The sequence below is a fragment of the Anomaloglossus baeobatrachus genome, chromosome 7, assembly GCF_048569485.1.
Source record: "Anomaloglossus baeobatrachus isolate aAnoBae1 chromosome 7, aAnoBae1.hap1, whole genome shotgun sequence".
In the NCBI taxonomy this organism is placed as follows: domain Eukaryota; kingdom Metazoa; phylum Chordata; class Amphibia; order Anura; family Aromobatidae; genus Anomaloglossus; species Anomaloglossus baeobatrachus.
The window spans coordinates 114,448,660-114,463,226 of NC_134359.1; positions in this window are offsets into that span (position 1 = coordinate 114,448,660).

A 14,567-nucleotide genomic window follows, 5' to 3' on the forward strand; every position below is an offset into this window, starting at 1 on the left:
AATGAATATTATGTAAAGATGTATAATCTGACTCTTGAAACAGAAGAGGATAAAACCCACAGAAGATAGGTAGAGGTTTCTGTATTATAAATCATTTCTCTTAACCAATTCACATTTTGTAGAACAAAGTCTTTATTTCAGACAATCTAAAAGCAGTTAAAACATAAGAATATAAAGTACAGGACACACGTCTTAAGCCTGCTTTACACCATACGATCCAGCATACGATATCGTATGCGATCGTACCCGCCCCCATCGTATGTGCGGCACGTTCAATTTGTTGAACGTGTCGCACAAACGAATAACCCCCCGTCACACGTACTTACCCGTCCATACGACCTCGATGTGGGCGGCGAACATCCACTTGCTGGAGTGGGAGGGACGTTCGGCGTCATATCGACGTCACGCGGCAGCTGGCCAATAGAAGCAGAGGGGCGGAGATGAGTGGGATGTAAATATCCCGCCCATCTCCTTCCTTCCACATTGCCGGCGGGAGCCGCAGGACGTAGGTAAGATCTGTTCATCGTTCCCGGGGTGTTACACACTGCGATGTGTGCTACCCTGGGTACGATTAATAACCTGACGTTCAATTTTTAGTAATTGAACGACGTGCATACGATGAACGTTTTACCATTCAATCGCAATCGCACGTAGCTGTTACATGCTACAATGTACCTTATGATGCCGGATGTGCGTCACTTACGACGTGACCCCGCCGACACATCGTCAGATATATTGTAGCGTGTAAAGCGCCCTTTAGTCATACGTGGTGAAGATTGTAACATTTTAAAGTCTCCTATTTTTTTGTATGAGACTTTTTCTGGGAAAACTAAAAAACAAAAATCAACATTAATGGAGAGTGGAAACCCTTGAAAAATACGTTAGGTAAGAAATCTCTATTCAGGTTTGGAAGGAAAGTGAAAGTCAACGTATAATATTTCTACAATGAGTCTGATTCATGTCACGATGACGTGTCATTACAATTTTATTTCATGTGCTGTATACAGTTGGATATGTTATCACTAACCTCAGTGCACAAGAAAAAGGGGCCAATATGGTGCTGGTGTCTGTACCATAAATGTTTACGGATACCATGCAACAGATTATAATTTTTAAATGAGATGGTTACGCTATGATGAACACTTTCATCAGCATAAGGTGATAAGGTGGTGCGGTTCAGCATTTCTTGGGACCATAAGGCTGTCACTTTATGTCTGTGGATGATGGCACCAGTCAAGGTCAAGGGAGTCAGCCCTTTCCAGGGAACACCGGGGTTTCAAACAGTCAGGGCACTTGGTGGCTATGCAGAGAGGACTGTATTTCTTATTCAATGAGGGGGCTTGTAAATTTAGGCATGACTACTCCTCATGTGATGGAAGTCATAGTGCAGTAAGATGTTTCCGAGGCAAAAAAATTAAAAGGAGAAAGAGCACCGGTTTGTTTGTTGAGTTGAAACCCTTTTAATTAGGTATCCAGATAGAAAGGTAGCGTTCTTGTTAGAGGATGATTTTAGAGAAAGTTTTAGGATCCCGTTCTTTGACAGTAACGTTTAATTGTCTACAAAAAAATCGGAATGTGGCTGTACAATTTCCTGAAGTAGTTTTTGAAAAGTTGTACAAGGAGGTGGCCTTGGGGAGAATGGCAGGACCATTTGGTGTGGTTCCCCTTAGCAGTCTTAGAATATCACCATTGTGGGTGGTGCCAAAAAAGGAACCATATCAATTTCGGCTGATTAACCACTTGTTATTTCCTAAAGGTACTTCAGTAAATGATTATATTGATCTAGAGTTGTGTTTGGTGGGTTACAAGTCATTTTAGGAGGCAATTCAATGAGTTTGTTTTTTCGCAATGGGAGCTCTGCTAGCAAAAACAGATATCGAATCAGCTTTAAGATTTTTACCAGTACATCCAGATAGCATGCACTTGTTGGATTGTTTTGGGGATGTTTTTTTTTTATGGATTGTTGGCTCCCTAAGGGATGTTCACTATACTATGCATATTTCAAAATGTTTAGTACCTTTTTCAGAGTGGTGTCATGCGTCTTGATCTCCTCTTCCAGATGTTAACAAGAATTTTGAGAATGTTTTTTCTTAAAATGAATGTGAAGTTCTTCCCCACATAGGTCATATGATTGTGCTATCGAATTCATACCAGGGGCCAAATTGTCTAAATCTTCCTGAAAGAGATACCTTAATTGAATACATTCAAAATAGTCTCACTAAGGGTCAGATAAGGTCTTCTACATGATTAATCACTGTGGGATTTTTCTTTGTTAGGAAAGAAGATGGAGAGTTGTGCCTTTACATGGAATTTAAAGAGATTAATAAGATTACTGTACATACTCCATTTCAACTACCTTCTATTCCTGATCTATTACATCAATTAGCAAGGGCGAAATGATTTTCTAAACTAGATCTGAGAGGAGCATATAACCTCGTACTTTTTCCTCATGTAATAAGTGGAAGACTGCCTTCACTACAGCCGAGGGTCACTTTGAAAATTTGGTGATGCCATTTGATTTGACCAATGGTTTTGCAGTGTTTCAGAACTTCATAAATTATGTAATTTTTTTCTCTAGTGGGTAGATTTGAAGTGATATACTTGGATGATATCTTGATTTACTCAGGTATTCTTTAGGAACATCCTGAGCATGTTCAGCACGTCCTTCAAGTTCTTTATGATAACCATTTATTTGCTAGACTTGAGAAGTGTCAATTTGAGGTGTAAAAATTGTTTAAAAGAACAGAGAGTCCTCAGTGGTTGATACCTTTTAATGGCTAACTGAAAAGATGGTAATAATTGCAAGCTTTCGAGGAACATTACCCTGCAACCAGAAAAAATGCAAGACCTGTCCATTAATATTGACAACGGACAAGATAAAGATTCCCAGATCACATCAGGACTACAAGATCCCAGGTACGTTCAGCTGCACCACAACCAATGTGGTGTACTTAATTATATGTACCAAATGTCCAACTGGGGGTCTGTATGTAGGGGAGACAGGACAACAGCTCAGGACAAGGATGAATTCTCACCGCCACACAATTAGAGAAAAAAGGATGGATCTACCTGTGGCCAAACATTTTTGTAACCCAGACCACAGCATCATGGACATGAAATTGCTGGTATTGAAAGGAAACTTCAAGTCCCAGAGAGACAGGAGACTATGGGAGTACAAACTTATGATGACCTTTGACACATTCAGAGAAGGAATGAATGTGTCTCATGGATTCATGTCTTTTTACATCAGTTAAAAGATGTGCTCCTCTGACCATCCGAGCGTGTCACAGCCCGGGCCAGACCCTGATCAAAGGACAATAAAACTTTCACACTGAACTGCAGCAGTATTTATGGCTAGAACAGCTTGTCCCCCTGCCATAGAGATAGTTCTGTTTCATATAACTTGTTTTTTTTGTTTTTTTTTTTTTTTTTTTTTTTTTACTGCACTATTCTAAGTCCTGTTGTGTATAAATACGTGACTCTTCAGATTTTGTGTTATACCATGCCTGATGAAGAGACCTGAGTAGTCTCGAAAGCTTGCAATTATTACCATCTTTTCAGTTAGCCATTAAAAGGTATCAACCACTGAGGACTCTCTGTTCTTTTAAACAATTTTTTTATCTCTACTGGCTAACACGGTACAAAGATATATTTTACTTGTATCAATTTGAGGTGTAGCATATTCAATTTCGGGGTCATTTGGTTTCTGTTAAAGATTTTCTGATGGATCCCATAAACATACAGGCTGTCCTTCATTGAGTAAAACTTATCTTATAGATTTACAGTGGTTCTTAGGTTTTGTAAGTAAGTTCATTAAGAACTTATCTGTCAAAGTCAAACCTACTCATATGACCAAGAAGGGGACTGATTTTTCTTAGTTAACTGAGGCTGCTGATTTGTTTGCAGCTCTCAATACAGCTTTTTCTAAAGCTACAGTCTTCAATGACCCAATGTTGAATTGCCTTTTGAGGTGGAGGTAGAAGCCTCTTCTATGGAGATGGGTGCCGTTCTTTCACAAAAGAAGGACGGTATCCTTGTGCTTTTATTTCTCGAAAATTCTCACAAGTAGAGTCCAAGTATGATATACACAAACCAGACGTTTACATACACTATCTAAAAAGACACATATACATGTTTTTCTCACTATCTGACATGAAATCAGAATAAACCTTTCACGTTTTAGGTCAATTAAGAACCAAAATTATTTATTTTTGCCTCAGGTTCATGGGAGGGCTTGCCATCTCCCATCAATGCTTCGTACTGACCTTCTTAATCAACTGCATGACTCTGTGTTAGCTGGGCATCCAGGTTCCTCTGCAACCTGGAGAACTGTTTTCAGTTCCTTTTGGTGGCAGAGTGCTCAAAAGGATCTTGAGAAGTATGTCCATAAGTGCAGCATTTTCACCAGACCTAAGGCCTCTCGTCAGGTCCGGGTAGGCTTTCTTTTGCCTAATGAGATTCAATCTCAAACTTGTACTTATTTATCCATGGATATCATCATGGATTTGCCTTATTCTGGTGGTAATACTGTAGTATGAGTGGTGGTTGATCGTTTCAGCAAGATGGTTCACTTGTTTTCTCTATCAACTTGCTGCTAAATTTGTTGGTCCATAATCCTGTGAAAATCAAGCTCCAACTCCCAGTTGCGTGGAGAATTAATAATTCCTTCCATTCCTCTCTTCTTAAAAAGTTTGAGGGGATGTTGGGTCCTCAGGATATCATTGAGGTTCACTTGGAGGAGGACAAAGATTATGTGGCGAAACAAGTTTTGGGCTCTAGATATATCAGAAATCACCAGTAATATCTCATTAATTGGAAGAATTTCAGTCAAAAGGATAATTTCTGGGTTGATGAGTGAAATTTACATGCAAATCACCTAGTGAGAGAGTTTTGTCAGTGGCGTAAACAGTTAGGGATCTCTGTGGGTTCATTGGCCCCTTGGACAAGGGGACGGGCTATCATGCATCTGGATTCGAACCCTTGAGTCTGTGGTCGACTTCTCTGTCCACCGAACCACAGCAGATATACCTTTTCTTTGGTTGTTTAATTTCTGTTATCCTTTTTATTAGTTCTTTTAGGGTAACAGGTGTATTCATTTACACATTTTCCTGCCAAATCATCTTTTGGGTGTGGCTTTATGTACCTTCCTCTTGCTGGTATTTCCTGTTGATGATATTCTCATTTTGAAGTCAAGCCATATTGCTATTATTTTCTGCCAGTCAGTGGAAGATCAGCTATGATACCTCTCTCTGCTGTTTATGCTCTCCACTCTCTACCTATCTTATGTTTGTTGTCAGCAAGTAGGCAAAATATTCTTTAGCAATATTCACCCTCTCTGGTATTTTGTTGTTTGTCTTACTCACTTTGGGATCCCTTTGTACTTCAGCACACCTTCCCTTCTGTAGGTAATTTGCATTCTGTTCTGCCCCCTAGTTCCTTTGGAGCAACATGAAGTGCTCTACGGCCGATCAGGCAACATAGGTCCGAGTTGCTATCATTTAGTCTGGTCAGGGCTATTCCAATTCTGTCAGGAACCTCTAGGGACTGCAGAGTTGGGATCTCTACTCTTTACAGGTATAGACAGGGTCAGTTGCAGTTTTGCAGTGTGTTACCTTTACTCCTTTTGAGTTGCTGTACAAACATAGCAAGTGAGTAGTGAAGGATGTCTCAAGTTTGAATTCTTGTATTCATTACTTACATGACTTTTTTGTGCATAGAACTGGCTAATTCCTTTGAATGTTCAGTGTTGTTACACATGATGGAAGGTGTGGCCAGGAGATTTGGAGTCCCATTGGTGGCAGAGAATACAGTAGGGGCGGTTAATGCTCTGGGATTCTTGGGTATTGTGATTGGTAGAGGCGCAAAGGAACGTAGGTCGCCTTTAGAAAAATTTGTGGACCTTGTGGCGGTGGTAACTAGGGTCAGCAAATTGCAGAAGGTTACTTTGAAGATGCTACAATCATTACTTGGAAACTTGCTTGCCATATCATGCCACTGGGTAGGGTATTTTGCCGACGGATGTCCATGGTGACAGAGAGGACAAGGGAAAAACATCACTTTGTCAGGTTAAAAAATGAGTTGCGGGATGACTCACGTCTCAGGTGGAGTTTTTAGGAGCTTACAATGGGAAATCCTTGTGGTTCGTGCATGTGGTGAATGCGGATGAGTTAGTCCATGTGCACATGTGTGCTTTTTTCTTGCGTTTTGGCTGCGTTTAAAACTGCACTGTGTCATTGACAAAATACATGCGTTGTGCTTCCCCAGCAAAGTCTATGAGAAGTCAGAAAATTCCATGCGTACGTTGCTTTTTTTCAAAATTGTTGCCTAAAAAAAAGCAGCATGTCATTTCTTCAGTGCATTTTGGTTGCAATTTGCACCCATTGAAATGAATGAGGTGTCGCAGGTCTCTCTCTGTCTCTCTGTCTCTGATCTCTCTGATCTCTCTCTCTCATCAATCTCTTTCTCACCGATCTCTCTCTTTCACCGATCTATCTCTGTCACCGATCTCTCTCTCACCAATCTCTCTCTCAACGATCTCTCTCTCTCTCACCGATCTCTCACGCTCTCTCACCAATCTCTCTCTCACCAATCTCTCTGTCTCACCGATCTCTCTCTCACGGATCTCTCTCTCTCTCACAAATCTCTCTCACCGATCTCTCTCTCTACGACGCCGATCTCCCTGTCTCACACCAATCTCCCTCTTCCTTCATACTCACCAATCACCGCCGCGGCACCACTGTCACACTGCTACTGAGGCCTCTCCTGTTCCTGAAAATGCCAGTCGCTCATCTCATATTCACTGCTTCCCCAGCCCACCGGCACCTATGATTGCTTGCAGTCAGACGGCACCCCCATGCTGAGTGACAGTAGGCGGGTGTATATCGTGCAGTAAAATAAATAAATAATTTTAAAAAAACGGTGTGCGGTCCCCCACAATTTGGATACCAGCCAAGGTAAAGCCACACGGCTTAGGGCTGGTATTCTCAAGATGGGGAGCCCCAAATTATGGGGAGCCTCCCAGCCTAAAAATATCCACCAGCAGCCGCCCGGAAATGCTGCATCCATTAGATGTGACAGTCCTGGGACTCTACCCGTCTCATCCCGATTACCCTCGTGCGGTGGTAATCGGGGTAATAAGGAGTTAATGGCAGCCCATAACTGCCACTAAGTCCTAACTTAGTGATGGCAGGCATCAATGAGACACCCCCCATCACTAAACTGTTAGTGAAAGTATATAAACACAAGCACTGAAAAATACTTTATTTGAAATAAAGGACAAAAAAACCCTCTCTCACCACTTTATTAACCCCTCAAAAACACCTCCAGGTCCAATGTAATCCACACACTTCCAGCACTGCTGCATCTGACACTCACAGGGAGCACCGTAGAACACGACCGCTCACTGTGAACTCCACGCAGCAAGTGAAGTGAGTCGAGCTATCAGTGGGACGTCACTCAGGTGATTTGCGATCACAGCTGGAGTCCTCCTCTTGTGACAACAAATCACCTGAGTGACTGTAGCGAACCGCGCGATCAGCGGTACATCACTCAGGTGGTTTCTCTGTCTCACCGATCTCTCTCTCACGGATCTCTCTCTCTCTCACCAATCTCTCTCACCGATCTCTCTCTCACAGATCTCTCTCTCTCTCACCAATCTCTCTCACCGATCTCTCTCTCTACGACGCCGATCTCCCTGTCTCACACCAATCTCCCTCTTCCTTCATACTCACCAATCACCGGCGCGGCACCACTGTCACACTGCTACTGAGGCCTCTCCTGCTCCTGAAAATGCCAGCCGCTCATCTCATATTCACTGCTTCCCCAGCCCACCGGCACCTATGATTGCTTGCAGTCAGACGGCACCCACATGCTGAGTGACAGTAGGCGGGTCTATATCGTGCAGTAAAATAAATAAATAATTTTAAAAAAACGGTGTGCGGTCCCCCACAATTTGGATACCAGCCAAGGTAAAGCCACACGGCTTAGGGCTGGTATTCTCAAGATGGGGAGCCCCAAATTATGGGGAGCCTCCCAGCCTAAAAATATCCACCAGCAGCCGCCCGGAAATGCTGCATCCATTAGATGTGACAGTCCTGGGACTCTACCCGTCTCATCCCGATTACCCTCGTGCGGTGGTAATCGGGGTAATAAGGAGTTAATGGCAGCCCATAACTGCCACTAACAATAACGAATAACGTCTGGAACACCATTCTAAGTCTGAACTGGGTGCAAAAAACCTAAAAAAATATCACTATGGGGAGATAAGGTATGCACACCAGTGACTATGTAAGGGGAATACATGGAATAGCAGAAACTGCTGTGTGAATACTGACTTGAAAAATCCAATAGCTATATGAAGAGTGAAAATGTGAAAAATGGAATCTGCATTACTGCCATGAACATATGAATCAAGAGAAATTTAGCTACTGAATTGATCAATGCAATAGAGCCCCAACACTACGCCAAAGTATTTCTCTACGTTGGGGTCCCTAGCTTGTGTGTGTCCTCTCATGCAGTTAAAAAACTTACCGTGTAGGGGAAGCTGAGACCCAGGCTATTTATGCGTATTATATGGATTGGCAATAGGTGTGGTGGGGAGGGTTCACAAACGAAAAACCACTAACAATAACGAATAACGTCTGGAACACCATTCTAAGTCTGAACTGGGTGCAAAAAACCTAAAAAAATATCACTATGGGGAGATAAGGTATGCACACCAGTGACTATGTAAGGGGAATACATGGAATAGCAGAAACTGCTGTGTGAATACTGACTTGAAAAATCCAATAGCTATATGAAGAGTGAAAATGTGAAAAATGGAATCTGCATTACTGCCATGAACATATGAATCAAGAGAAATTTAGCTACTGAATTGATCAATGCAATAGAGCCCCAACACTACGCCAAAGTATTTCTCTACGTTGGGGTCCCCAGCCGCATGAAAGTCAAGCCCACTTCGTTGCCGGAGGACGCAGGTACGGTGTTGTTCGGCATTCCTGGGGTGTCACACGTAGCGATGTGTGCTGCCTCAGAATCGACGAACAATCTGCGTCCAAAAGCAGCAACTACTGTATATTTTGGAAATGGATGACGTGTCAACAATCAACGATTTGGTAAGTATTTTGCATCATTAGCGGTCACTCGTACATGTCACACGCAATGACGACGCTAACGAGGCCGGATGTGCGTCTCATTAGTGATGTCGTTGCGTGTAAAGCCCCCTTTAGTGTTCTTAATTGACTCAACTGGTAAGACAGGTTTTGGAATTTATTCTCAGGGCAGCTGGGCCTTTGTAGAGCGGCCCAGAAAATGTTTTTCGCACGGTTTGGTGGGGACCTGATGATACTTAACTTGCTTCCCTTTGTAGTGCAATTGACAATTTGGAGGGACAGGGTTAGGAATAAAAAAAATATTTTATTAAATGCTCCTGAAAATGCACACAGTACTGTCAAAACAGGAATATGTTTTTCATCTATGCCCACAGAACTTGAATAATACACAAAGATATCCTAACACAAGGATAACAAGGAGTGAAGTCAGAGTAAAATGAACATAAAAACATTAGCACTTTACCTTCTCTTTGTTGTTTTTTATTCTGTATTAATAAAGAACTTGTCATATTTTGTACCCACAAAAACTCCTTTTTCTCTTTGTATTAATATAATCTGGAGTGGGTTTAGGGTAGAATGCATTCATTTGTATGCATAGTTGACCCTATGAGATATCGAAATGTTGAAATGAGCCTGTGATGGTGTGATATTGTGTGTTATGTACCATTTTGTGTGGGTTCATGTTTTGGGTGTGGTGGTCTGTTTATCCTGCCTGCAGGGTTATAACTTCTCGCAGTGCTTCTGTCCCTAGGTGTGGGGGAGGTGGCCTGGAATCCCCCTAAACTCTCTTCTTACCTGAGGGATTAGTCTTTCAGTCTGCTTGAGCAGGAGAAGAGAGAAGGAGTGTGTTTGAGAGTCAACCTCTGAGGCAGTAGCTGTGGCTCCCCAGAGAGACCTGGATATTTATCGCTTACTGGACTATATTTGCGTTTCTGGACTATTTTTTACCCTCTGTATGGTGGATTATGTTATGGACCGTTTGATTTGCTTGGAATAAATGTTCTTTGGATTGCTCCATCATCTATCGCTCTGTTGATTGTGTGATATGGGAGAAGGACCCCGTCACAACTGGTGGCAGTGGTGGGATCAACAGAGCACAGCTAATGGAGATCCACCCACAGAGTGAGTACAGAAACTGGACTGCATCAAGTCTACAGGAGAGAGACAGATATCTGGCCTGAGCTACCAAGGGACTGAGTGAAAAGGCCTTAATTGATCTACTGGTGGGTGCGAGCCAGACCACCTCCTCCCAGATGTCTAACAGACAAGCACAGATGACGGGGATCCCTGACCCAAAAAGTCAGTGGGTGGTGTGGTTCGAAGAAGAGATGGTGGTTCTGGGTCGAGGTGTATCTCAGGAGTATACGGAGGAAGCTAATCGCTGAGCACAGAGGAGAGAAGAAGCAATGGAGTCCGACAGAGGGAGTAATATGAGTTGGATGTAAACCCAGCGATTTTTCGGAGCTTGTACGGATTACCCGATCAGACTTCAAGCCATTTGATGAGGCTTCCGGAGATGTGGAAGGTTTCTTCAAGAACTTTGAGCAGCAGTGTGCCGTGATGGAGGTGCCTCACTCTGGCTGGATGTGTGTGTTAGTGGGACTCCTGAACGGAAGCCTGGCAGAGGCTTATCTCACCATTGACTCACAGCAGAATCGGGATTACAACATTGTAAAGTGGACTATCCTGGATTACCATGCCATCACCTCAGACTCATATAGGGCACAGTTCCGAGACCTCCCATGCACCACGGGGGGATCGTTTAGGATGTATGCACATAAGATGTCCCAGGGATGTTGGAGATGGCTGGAAGCGGAAGACGCCTTCACTGTGGAAGACCTTGTACAGGTATTTCTTATAGAACAATTTCTTTCCAAGTGTCCCTCACAAATACGGGAATGGGTTAGAGAGCGCATGCCACACACCTTGCATGGAGATTCAGCCCTGGCTGATGAGGCAATTGCTATTCGACAGCAATGGAGGAGGCTTTTGGACAATAAGCTACAGCATGCTCTTGCTCCCCATCTCTCTGCAGTTATATCTGCCCCTCCAACCAGCCGCAGACTGATGGCAACCACGGCTCACAATCTTAAGCCCCAACAGTTCCGACCACTCCCTGGAGGAATTACAGAGAGGAGTTGTTATGGGTGCACCTGCAATGCAGTTGTCTCGCAAGGACTCAGAGGGACCCCCACACACCTCCACCTCGCCAGTGCACTTTGTACATTCCATCCCGCCTGAGGAAGAGTTACCACCACCTCCACCGGAGTGTACTGCTGACCCCTGCACCATAGATGCCCCTGTTGGAGTGTATGGTCTCCGGCCTTTGTCACCAAGTTCTCCTACTGCCTTCTCCAGAATGCACACTGGAAGGAATATGATGCAGAGGAGATGTTATCGATGTGGGCAGCCTGGGCATTTGCAAAACAATTGCCCTGCTGGTCGATTGAGGAATGACCTTGCACCAAATCGACCTGTTCATTCTCTACAGCCAAATACAATGGGGGAAGAGTTCTCACCCCTTCAAATTGACTTGCCGAATGACTCAGACACTCGTGGTCAACCATTAGATGTTTATGGGGTGCGAGCCACAGCCCCGAGTTCCTCTCACCATCAAAGTAAGCACTTACAGGAGGTTGTGCTGGATGGACAGAGAGTCATTGAATTTTGTGACTCTGTGAATTTGTCACAATAGCTGATCCCCGGGTGGTTCGGCCAGAGATGATATATTGTGGACCAGGGATTGTTATTGAATTGGCTGGAGGACAAAGGAGGAATATCCCAAAGGCGACTTTAGAACTGAACTTTGGTTTTGGGGTCAAGCAATGTGTGGTTGGGGTGATGAGCGGCCTGCCTGCAGATATTCTCCTTGGAAATTATATGGGAGATCTACAATGCTAATTTGTTGGTGTAGGAAACACAGTTTGAGTGAAGGAAGACACAAAGGGAAGCTAGTCCTTCCAACCCTACCACTGTACAAGGAACTATCCACAACTGAGCAGCATGGACTTAAGTGAGGTTGCCAGTGGTCTGTGTAGACCTCATGGCATACTAACTTATTAAAAAGGAGAGAGAGGTTGTGATGGTGTGTGATATTGTGGGTTATGTACCATTTTGTGTGGGTTCATGTTTTGGGCATGGTGGTCTGTCTATTCAATGTATTGTTTATCCTGTCTGCAGGGTTATAACTCCTTGCAGTGCTTCTGTTACTAGGTGTGGGGGAGGGGGCCTGATATCCCCCTAAACTCTCTGCTTACCTGAGGGACTAGTCTTTCAGTCTGGCTGAGCAGGAGAAGAGAGAAGGAGTCTGTTTGAGAACTTCAAGAGAAGCAGGACAAGTGATCCTCTGGGGCAGTAGCTGTGGCTCCCCAGAGAGACCTGGACATTTATCGCTTACTGGACTATATTCGTGTTTCTGGACTATTTTTTACCCTGTGTATGGTGGACTTTGTTATGTACCGTTTGATTTGCTTGGAATAAATGTTCTTCCGATTGTTCCATCATCTCTCACTCTGTAGACTGTGTGATATGGGAGAAGGACCCCGTCACTTAGCCATAGGTTTTTTGTTTTTTTAATGTTTGTTATACATGTAGCATGTGCTATCTGGTACATTATTATTGTGGCATTGCATCAAAAATGACGGAAAAGCTAACCTGCAAGTCTACTATAATATACTTTAATATGACCTTTAATAGAAATAGTGGATCCATAGCATTATTTATACTGTTTATTGTGTTTAATAAAAGTGCCCATTGTTCATTTTGTGTTTGATGCATGTAAAGTAGAAAAACATGTGTACTGGTGGGAATGGAGGTCATAATGTAAGTACATGTAAATGCAGAGCATTGTGCCGTTAAGGCTTTCTGCAAGTTGGGGCCAAAACATAGAGTTACACACTGTCAATGTTCCCCTGTCCTGATAATGAGGCTTGCCAAGATGAGTTGTACCCAGACGATCTGACAGGCAGTTTTTACACTAGAGAACTTTTGCCTATGCCATAAATGTGTTCTAGATTTCTGGCACCTGGTGGAGTGAGTGCTCCAAAAATATAAACGGCCCTGTCTATTGCCTGTGGTTGGAGACCACTTGGTGGCGATATTCAGAATTATAAGATGGTTTAAACTAAGATGCTTTGACTTGTCAGAGTAACCTTCTATTCCAACAATTGCTAGTGGGAGTTAAAAGTATTGGCCAGTGTGTTATACTGAGAGCTATATTATGAGAAGTCTCCTTTTTCTTTTAGAAACTACCAAGCTTTGTGCTTCAACACTGAGTGTAACTATCAAATTTATGCCTAAAGTGAGTAGCTATAACCATCATGCAGGTTTTCTTCTAAATAAATGGTGTTCCAGGTGAACCTTGCTGTATGTGGTGTCAGCCACTGTGCCATTCTTCAGTGTGATGTTAAGAGTCTTAAACAACACATCCAATACTGACCCTCTCATATGGTGTTGGGCTCCTCCATCATTAAATCATATGAAGCATCTCTGCAACTTTTAGAATTAGCACCTTGCAGTACCCAACATGACTCAATTTTATTGTCAAAGATCATGGTTGTTGGCAAGGGGTATATAATGACAGGACAGGGCCTCTAGACTGTCCCTCAGACTCGAAACCCTGTGCTGTCCCTTATCTCAGAGGTAGGCTTGATGGTAGCCAGGTCCGAGCCCCCAGCGTGACCCTGACTCCTGTCTCAGCCCTGATCTTACTCCCCCTCTCCCCCACCCTTGGTGTGCCCCAGAAAACACAATAACAAAACCCCACAAAATGACACAGATAAGGGAGATCGGAAACTCATACACACTGCACTCAAAATACATAGGAGAGACAATATGTGTACAGGGGAGCAATAAAAAAGGATAACCAACCAGACCGGGATCACTGGAGCTTATGCTGAAGCTATCATCGGCACATACTGGATGATGGCCATGCTTTAAATAGGGAGGAGACAGCTGCTTGTGCCAATCAGCAACCTGAGTTCTTAGTTCCTGCTTACCTGTCTGCAGGAATTAACTCCTGAAGAGCTGAAGACCAGTGAACCTGAATTAGCCAACGTCCAGCTCTGACTGAACAATTCAGAAGCCTCAGGTTGCTTGTCAGACTCTGTGGTGTGAGCAGTGAATAGGGTCTGACGACGCCGTGCCATCATGTGCGTACAGAGACGACAATCGCATGACAGTTGTATGCTGTTGTAGTTGGAGTGGTTTGTATTCTGACACATAAAAAGTCAAACCTTTTTGAAGGCAATAAACAGTCATTTATAAATCAACAACATACCGTAATTACCAAAATTTCTGTTGGTAAAATATGTTGTGTGGATGTGCTCCCAAGGCTGCCCCAGGAATGCCCCAAACAGAGTGCCAATGGGCACTTTTGGACACGGGTCATAGAAGAATTTGTTTTTGAAAATTCAGGACAACACCTGTAATTCAGGACAATTAGCAATTATTTAACCA